The 9,909-nt window shown below is 31.1% G+C and overlaps 1 non-coding gene across 1 annotated transcript; it reads right to left on the minus strand.

The window, feature by feature from the left end:
• Positions 1-1,346: 1,346 nt before the first annotated feature.
• LOC130827968 (U5 spliceosomal RNA) lies at positions 1,347-1,461 on the minus strand. Its single transcript, XR_009047281.1, has one exon. It is a non-coding gene; the product is annotated as a U5 spliceosomal RNA (small nuclear RNA).
• Between the last annotated feature and the right edge of the window lie 8,448 nt (positions 1,462-9,909).

Consider the following 9,909-nt stretch of genomic DNA (forward strand, 5'->3'; position numbering starts at 1 on the left):
TCATTGGATTGCTGTTATTCGTGTTGTTCGATACTTGAAAGGTTTTCTCGGACAAGGTATTCTTCTTTGTTCTGATTGTGATTTATCCTTGAGTGGTTGGTGTGTTTCTGATTGGGCTAGTTGTCCTCTTACTCAACGTTCTTTGTCGAGGTGGTTGGTTTTTCTTGGGAGTTCTCCTATTTCCTAGAAAACAAAGAAACAATTGACTATTTCTCGCTCTTCTTCTGAGGCAGAGTATCGTTCTATGGCTGTTGTTACATATGAGCTTAAATGGTTGAAGGGCTTGCTTTTGAGCTTGGAGGTTCGCCATTCGAAAGCTATGAATCTTTATTTTGACAGTCAATTTGCATTATTTCTAGCTCAAAATCCTGTGTTTTATGAACGCACCAAGCAATTTGATGTTGATTGTCACTACTTACGCGACTCCATACAAGATGGTACTATACATCCTTCCTATGTCCCTAGAGCTGTTCAAAACAAACCCGACCCGAAAATCCGACCCGAAATCGAAAATTATCCGACCCGAAAAAATGTTAATTTTTTAGGTTTACCGAACCGAAATTATCCGAACCGATACTGCACTCGAATCGTTTGATAACCGAAAAGGGCTAAATCGAACTCGAACTGCAACCGAATTTTATAACCGACATATAAACGTTGACCGATGTTACCCAAACTCAACAGTGATCGACCCGAGTCAAATCCAACCCGAACTATGCACGTAACCAAATGCAACCTGACTAAAACCGATTAAGATCGAACTAATACAAACCCGAATCGATTATTAATCGAACTGTTTTTAATCCGAACTAATACAAACCCGAACTGATTGTTAATCGAACTATTATAAATCCGAATCAATTTTTCACCTAATTTCAGCAAATTAGGTCCAATTTCAATTTTCTAATTATGATTTTTTGAATATTTGAAAACTAATTTCTAATATTGAAACATTGTAAACAAGATTATATATAAATAAATAAGATTCCCCATGATATTAAAATCAATTATAAACCAATAAGCACATTACAAAAATTGGACAATTAGCAAGATCTCACACGTCTATATACAAAGATCAACGACTTAGAATAAGTAATGTATCAATTGAGTAATATATTCATCAAATTGGACAATTAGTTATCTAAAATAATATATTTGCGTAATATAAATATTTTATATCAAATATTAAATATTTTTATTATTGAATTTGATCAAATTGCATAATTTAGGCTATTTAATTCAAAGTAACAAAAAAGATGGAGTACTAGTTTCATTTACTATAATAGATCAAATTACGATAAATAAACTTTAAATTACGATCGATTATTAATAGCCTATAAATTATTAATAGCCTATAAAGGCTTCCTCCAGAAATAAACGTATGCCACTTAATGCAGCGAGCACACGCTATTCTTTAGTAAAAGGCGAAAGAATAGTTCGCTTTGTGCTCACTGCGTGGTTGCGTGAGAATAAAGAGAAGCAGGTTTTGTTAGTTATATGCATAGCATTACCTTGCACTTTTTTCTTGACCGATGTGGGATATTGTGCTTTCACTAGTCACTACAACAATGTTTTTTTTTGGAAAGTACTGCAAAAATGTAGTATTTTGAGAATTAGAAATAAGAAATCTCTTATTAACTGATCTTTACATTAGAGTAACTTAGGATGAGTAGTAATAAAACTGAATTTACAAAATTTTCAATGGGTTAATAAATGGATTAAAATATGGGTCGACCTGACCTGATTGACCAATTTAATAAATGGGTTAAACAGGTTTTTTTCGGGTTTAAATATTCAACCTGAACATAATCCATTTAATAAACAGATCAGGTCGGGTTGACCCATTTAATTAATTGGGTCAAAAATCTAACCAAACTCGCTAATTTCGGGTCGGTTTCAGATCAGGTTAGCAAGTCGGGTCAGCTTTTGACAGCCCTAAGATCAGTAATAACATTGAGTTAACTGTCAATGATAGTCTGTAACTATAACTCTATAACTCTATAAGATAGTTTGTATTAGTTTCATTCACTCCAATAGGTCTAGTTCCGAACATTATTAAGCTTTAAATTAAATACGATCAATTATTAGTGTAATAGATTTATTATTTTAAAGTATTTAAGGTCACTAATAAGTATAAATACATAATATCATATAAAATGGTTATGATTACTTGATTAATCTAATTCACTTTATTATATATAATAAGTTTCAATTATCAAACTTAGAAATACAATCGATTATTAGTGTAATAGAGTAATGTATATTCTAATAGCTTATACTCCCTCTAATTAAAAACAAATGTCTCATTTGGAATTTGCATAAATTCTCCCTCTAGTAATATATTCTAAATTTCTAATAAGTTAATTACAAGCCTAAAAAGAAAATCGAGATAATTACTCTGAATTGGAGAGACTATTAGTTTAGCCTTTAGAGTACTCAATAAAGCTAATAAGTCTAAGTACGTAACTAATAGCCTATGAGATAGTTTAGATTATTCTTATTCATTCAAACAAGTCGAGTTTCGATTATCGAGTTTTAATATTCAATCAATTATCAAAAGTAGCAACATGATGCATTATTAAATAATAGTCTCATATTCATATATATATATATATATATATATATATATATATATATATATATATATATATATATATATATATATATATATATATATATATATATATATATATATATATATATATATATATATATATATATATATATATATATATATATATATATATATATATATATATATATATATAAACTAATTGAAATAAATTGATCTGCCATAAAATGAGCATACATCAATTAAAAACCCGACTATTAACTTATTTCGATATTGACCCGATCAATAGTTGTCCGTAACCGATAACTACTCGAAAAATAAAGCTCGAACCCGATTTGTGCCCGAAAAAACCGAAATAATGTAAGACCGATGACAACCCGAGCTCGATTGACACGTGACTCGAATTTCAACCGATAACAAACCGGTTTGAACCCGATAATGCGAACAACCGTTGTTAAACCGACCCGTAACTAACCGATCTGACCCGAGTATGACCCGTTGTTGTATACAACCGAAAATTTACCGATTTGAAAACCGACCGAGCCGAATTACACCCGTCCAAAACCGACCCGATGACCCGAATGAACACCTCTATATGTCCCTACTGATGCTCAATTGGCAGATATTTTTACTAAGGCTTTAGGCCATCGTCAGTTTATGTTTTTCCTTCGCAATTTGGGCATTTATGATCTTCATGCTTCAACTTAAGGGGATGTGTTGGGAATATTATATTTGTATAGGTTGATATTGTATAAGTTGTATTTGGGCCATTATAATTTAGTTGAGCCTATGTGGCAGTAGGGTTAACATAAGTTGTATATATTAGTTGTAATTGTGATTGAACAGTGCCGCACCACATTGCTCTTTATTATCTTCTCTCCTGTCTTAACACCCTATCAATCTTGATTTGTTAGGTAAATTATCCATAAATAGCATTAGTTTTATCATTTTGCAAAAATAAAAGTGAAAGTTCGTGCTGATATAGTTGTTTAATCAAAATTCTTAAGTGAATTTAGTGTAATTTCTATTATTTAAAAAAACTGACCAACTTTTCTTGTATGACACTGAGACAAGTCTATATAATTAGTCTAATTTTTTAATTGGTTACTTTAAAATTATAAGTGATTACTTTAACACATTAAATATACAAGAATTAGCCCAATAGAGATGGTCTCACTATGAAACTATATTATTTAAGAACTTTTGTAAAATGATTCTCATTATTTTCATTAATTTTTATCCAAGTATTTTTTAACATCATCTACAATTTTTATATATTTTGCTAACAACTAATTATATCTTAATAATTGTCTTATTCTACCTAAAGGAAATTAGTGTCCTTTGTCCAAGTGTAATTACTATATATAAATGGGACAAATTATAAAGATAAAATACATCAATTATTTTAGGTTGTCATAGTGTTTTGGTAGAAACCAACTATGATATGTATCTAATATAATTATTTTACTACTATTATAATCGGGTCCTATGAGGTCGACCCATCACGCATAAAATTGTTATTGCCCACACTTATATGTGAGACTAAAGTAATTCCCCACGCTTAAATAAGTGTGGGAAAATTTTCTATCGGGAAATTTTGCCCACCCTTATTAAGCGTGGGGAAATGTACATTCAGCCATACTTATAAGCGTAGAGAAATGCACTTCTAGCCTCACTTATAAGTGTGGGGACATTTTCAATTATAAGCGTGGGGAACTTAAGTACATACCTATTGATTTATAAACTGTTTTTCCACTTTTATAAGCGTGGGTAATGTAGATAGTACCTCTTTTTTAAACTAATTTTTTCGGCAATTTATATTATTATTTTTTTATTATTTTTTTCTATTATGGTAATAATAATTATTCTTATTAATAATTATTATATTAACAAAGCTAAATAAATAGGGTCAAAAAATAGATAATACATATGTTTTCATTTCAAATCATAAATATATATATTGTCTTCGATTACTACATTAGCTTCACAAATTTAGTCAATCGAAACAAATAAAATATCTAAAAATTTTCAAAAACAATATGCAATGTCATGATATTACAAAAAAAAAAACTAAAAACCAAATGTAAAACGTCTTCATAACTGCTTTTGAATATTTGTATCTGGTACTTGTGGTTTATGTATTCGTTCCTTGATGGCCACCTACACATAGAGTAATAATACAATTTTTTTAGTTTCGTTACAAAGTATATACATATATATATGATCAAATAAGAAAAATTTTAAAATAAGAAGGATGAGAAGGATTTTTGTTTGAGTTTGTTTTGTTACTATAAATACAAAAAAGGATATTATGTTATAAAGTAAAAACATTCTAAAAATTTATGTCAGTTACTTTTTCTTTGTAACATAGTTACTTTTACAATTATATGTTTTTCGCTCAATCGTGACCATAGATTTTTTTTTATTTTAGTGAAATCAAGAGTGTAGAGTCCGTACCCTTCTTATTTTCAACATCCTTCTCATTGGATCCCTAAAACAAATACAGATGTTTCAAACAAGAACACCAGGCCAAGCCCAAGTGCAGGCTCCAGCTCCCATCATGAAGAAGAGGAAACTAATCCCATATCAGAAACAGAATAAGATCAGCATAGCTCTTGTTACACAACAATGCATGGACTAACTACAAGGGGAACAAGAACTCTACTAATCAACCAAGAGGGAAATGAATCAAACTACATGGCACACTACAAGGAAGAACAATAAACAAGGAGAATGAATAAAGTCACGTGTCAGAAAACGTTTGTAAAGAACCACTGTCAAACAGATTCAGTTATTCAAAACTGAAATCTGTTAAGGCTGTTAAGGCCCATTTTGTATCTTATTTTAGGCCACGTGTTTTGGGCTTGCTTTATGATATCGAGTACGGCTTAGATGATCCTTAGTCTATATATACCTAAGTTTTCCATTGTAAAAGTTAGTTAGTTTGTTAATAAAATTCAGAGATCATTCAGAATCAAGTGTTCTTGTTTTAGAAAATATTATGTGTGCAAACTTTCTTCAGGGGTGTGAGTGAAACATTTCTTTAGAGTTCTACTGGTTCTGAGTGAAGCAATCTCAAGGACGCCAAGAACCTACACAAGACAAGGGAATGAACCTTTGGTTGTCTAGGAGGGAAAGAGGGACGTGGTGAGTGAAACCAAATCTGTCTGACTCACAAACATACAATCTGCCAAGATTCAGTTTCTTGGTTCTGATTGTGCCAAACAGTGACTGTATTGATCAATCTAATGGAAAACACATTGTGTTTTAGGATTAGTAATTGTGTAATTTCACTTCTATGCAATCTAGAGGATCTATTTAGCCTTAGTTTTGCATCAACATGATATCAGAGCTTTGTCCACGAGTACGGGAAAGGTACTGCAGAAGGAGAATCAAGAATAGTTAAACACCTGTTTTGAAATTTTCTGTCGTAAGGAGTTTTTGACACATTGAGGGATACAATACGTTCAAGAACAGGTAATATCCTTTCTGCATCTTTTCAGGGAGTATTTTCTCGCTAGAATTCTAATTGAGTTTAGAAATTTTTTATTTCATAAAAAAGAAAAAAAAAAGAATAATCGTGCATTTAGTTTATGTTCCTTTTAGATTTTCCTGGTTTCTAAATTAAAATTTGTTGTGTAATTTCCGTTATGATCTCTGTCTTTACATTCTTTTCCTTGTTAATTCACTCAGAAAATGGATATAGAGGAGAGGTTTGAGTTGCTTGAGGAAACTGTACAGAGACTTGTTCAGGGAATGACTAATGTGGGTTTGTTCCATAATAATCAGATTGAAAGACCCCCACAAAATCCTAACCCTAAAAATCAAGAAGATCGAACAATAAAGATTGACATTCCTGATTTTGATGGGTATTCACATGATCCAGAACATTATTTAGATTGGGAGGCTAGGATGGATCAATATTTTGAGTATAAAGAAACCCCACCTGATTGCCAACTTAAACTAGCTAAGGTCAAAATGACCAAAATTGCTGCTACCTGGTTGGAGGGTCTTCAGAGACAAAGGAGAAGGGAGGACAGGGGTAGGATAGAGACTTGGGACAAATTAAAGAAGCACTTAAGGAGGAAATATGTACCCCCTACCTACAAACAACAACTGTATGTACAACTAAGCACTTTAACCCAAGGATCTAGCATTGTGAAGGAGTATATTCAGGAATGGGAGAGACTCACAGTACTGTGTGATGTCAATGAAGTAAAGGAGTTAAGGGTAGGCATGTTTATAGCAGGACTAAGAGTGGACATTAAGGGAAAATTGCTTTTTACACCTAATCTCACTGTGCACAAACAGGCAATCTAGCAATAGAGATAGAAAAGAATGCTAACAAGAAGAAACACCACCCCAACACAGCCTAAAACAGAGCCCCTATGATTTTTACCCCTAGGAACCCCACTGTCTCAATAGCACCAAAGAAAGACACACCTAGTAGCATTCAGAAAAATACTACTGTGAGACCAAATGTTCCTCCAAAGGATGTGGTATGTTTCAAGTGTAATGGACGAGGTCACTACAAGAATGTCTGTCTTAATGCTAGGGCATTTACTATGAGAGAATGGGAGGAATTAGAAAAGACACCAAACCTAAGGTGATACTAGCAGCTAGGAATGGAAAGGAAGAAGAATTGTGGCCTCCAACCACCAAGGAGGATCCAGATGGCACATACACAGTAGGGGAAGATGGGCCATTACAGAAGTTTGAAGGAGAGGATAGTGACTCAGAAGAAGACCTGGAACAATTACTACCTGAGGAAGAACAATACAGCCTGATATTTAGGAGAAGCTTTCAATCTACCCCTAGGATTAAGAAGTTAGACCAAAGAGAAAATGTTTTTAGACTAAGTGTAGGGTGCAAGGAAAGGTTTGTGACCTTATCATTGATGGAGGGAGTGAGTCTAACTGTGTGAGTCAAAATTTAGTAGCAGAATTAAACCTCAAGACCAGACCTCACCCCCACCCTTACAAAATGAAATGGTTGGATAACAAAGCAAGTGGAGCAGTGAACAAACAATGTCTAGTCAACCTGACTTTAGGAACCTACATTGATGAGGTTTTGTGTCATGTGCTTGATATGGATGCATGCTATCTTCTGTTGAGAAGACCATGGAAGTATGACAGAAGAACCAACCTTGATGGTTACACCAACACCTACACTCTTAGACACAATGGGAAAAGAAAAGTGTTAGTGTCTTTACCTCCCCACAAGACTATCCCACCCAAAGAACACAAGCAACCAATACATTTGATCAATAGAAAGGATTGTGATAGAGAGGTAAGACAAAAAGGGGAATTATACTTGTTGTTTACTAAGGAGGTTAGTGATCATACACCTATGCCATCTAAGCTGAAATCTTTGATCAATCAATACACAGATGTCTTTCAGAGGACCTACCTGCATGGCTGCCACCCATTAGGGGTATTGAACATCAAATAGATCTAGTTTCAGGGGCTACCTTACCTAATAAACCAGATTACATGACTAATCCCTTGGAGGCTAAAGAATTACAAAAACAGGTAGAAAAGTTAATGCAGAGAGGATATGTGAGGGAGAGCTTAAGTCTCTGTGTTGTACCTACACTGTTGGTCCCAAAAAAACATGGGATATAGAGGATGTGCATAGATAGTAGGAGTGTCAATAACATCACTATTAAGTATAGATTCCCAATTCCTAAGATCAGAAGTGAAAGTGAACCCTAACAAGGTACAAGCAATTCAAGATTGCTCTGCAACAACTACCCTGACACAAGTGAGATCTTTTCATGGCTTAGCCTCATTTTATAGGAGATTTATTAGAAATTTCAGTTCAATAATGACCCCTATTATAGAGTGTACTAAGAAGGGTAATTTTGAATGGACTCCAAAAGCACATAGGGCTTTTGAAACCATCAAGGAACACATGTGTAAGGCTCCTGTACTCAAACTGCCAGACTTCACAAAACCATTTGAAGTGGAGTGTGATGCCTATGGGACTGGAATTGGAGCAGTTTTAGTTCAGGATGGAAGACCAGTAGCTTTTTTAAGTGAAAAACTCAACAAGAGTAGGCTCAACAACTCCACATAAGATAAAGAATTCTATGCTATCATTAGAGCACTAGAACACTGTTCACATTATCTTAGAATCCAACCCTTCAAACTCTATACAGACCATGAATCACTAAAGCACATTAATGGACAACACAAACTCAGTGGGAAACATGCTAAATGGGTAGAGTTTATGCAAACCTTTGACTTCTCAACAAAATACAAAACAGGCAAAACAAATGTCATATCTGATGCCCTGAGTAGAAAATATACCCTGCTCAATATACTGGGAGCTAAAGTTTTAGGGTTTGAAATGATTAAGACCCAATATGAACGATGCCCTGATTTTTCAATAATATACCAACATTGTCAGATTGAGCCCAGGGGGATCAAATGTGTGTATCAAGGTTTTCTGTTCAGAGGAAATAAGCTTTGTATACCTAAGACACCATTGAGAACAGTCCTAGTCAAAGAACTCCATGAGGGAAGATTGGGAGGACATTTTGGGATATATATATATATATATATATATATATATATATATATATATATATATATATATATATATATATATATATATATATATATATATATATATATACATGTATGTATATCTATATGTATATATATATATATATATATATATATATATATATATATATATATATATATATATATATATATATATATATATATATATATATATATATATATATATATATATATATATATATATATATATATATATATATATATATATATGTGTGTGTGTGTGTGTGTGTGTGTGTGTGTGTATATATATATATATGTATGTATATATATACATATATATATATATATATATATATATATGTATATATATATATATATATGTATATATATATATATATATATGTATATATATATATATATATATGTATATATATATATATATATATATATATATATATATATATAGTATATATATATATATATATATATATATATATATATATATATATATATATATATATATATATATATATATATATATATATATATATATATATATATATATATATATATATATATATATATATATATATATATATATATATATATATATATAATATATATATATATAAATATATATATATATATATATATATAATATATATATATATATATATATATATATATATATATATATATAATATATATATATATTTATATATATATATATATATATATATATATATATATATATATTATATATATATATATTTATAATTATATATATTTATATATATATATATATAT

Source organism: Amaranthus tricolor, chromosome 11, assembly GCF_026212465.1.
Source record: "Amaranthus tricolor cultivar Red isolate AtriRed21 chromosome 11, ASM2621246v1, whole genome shotgun sequence".
In the NCBI taxonomy this organism is placed as follows: domain Eukaryota; kingdom Viridiplantae; phylum Streptophyta; class Magnoliopsida; order Caryophyllales; family Amaranthaceae; genus Amaranthus; species Amaranthus tricolor.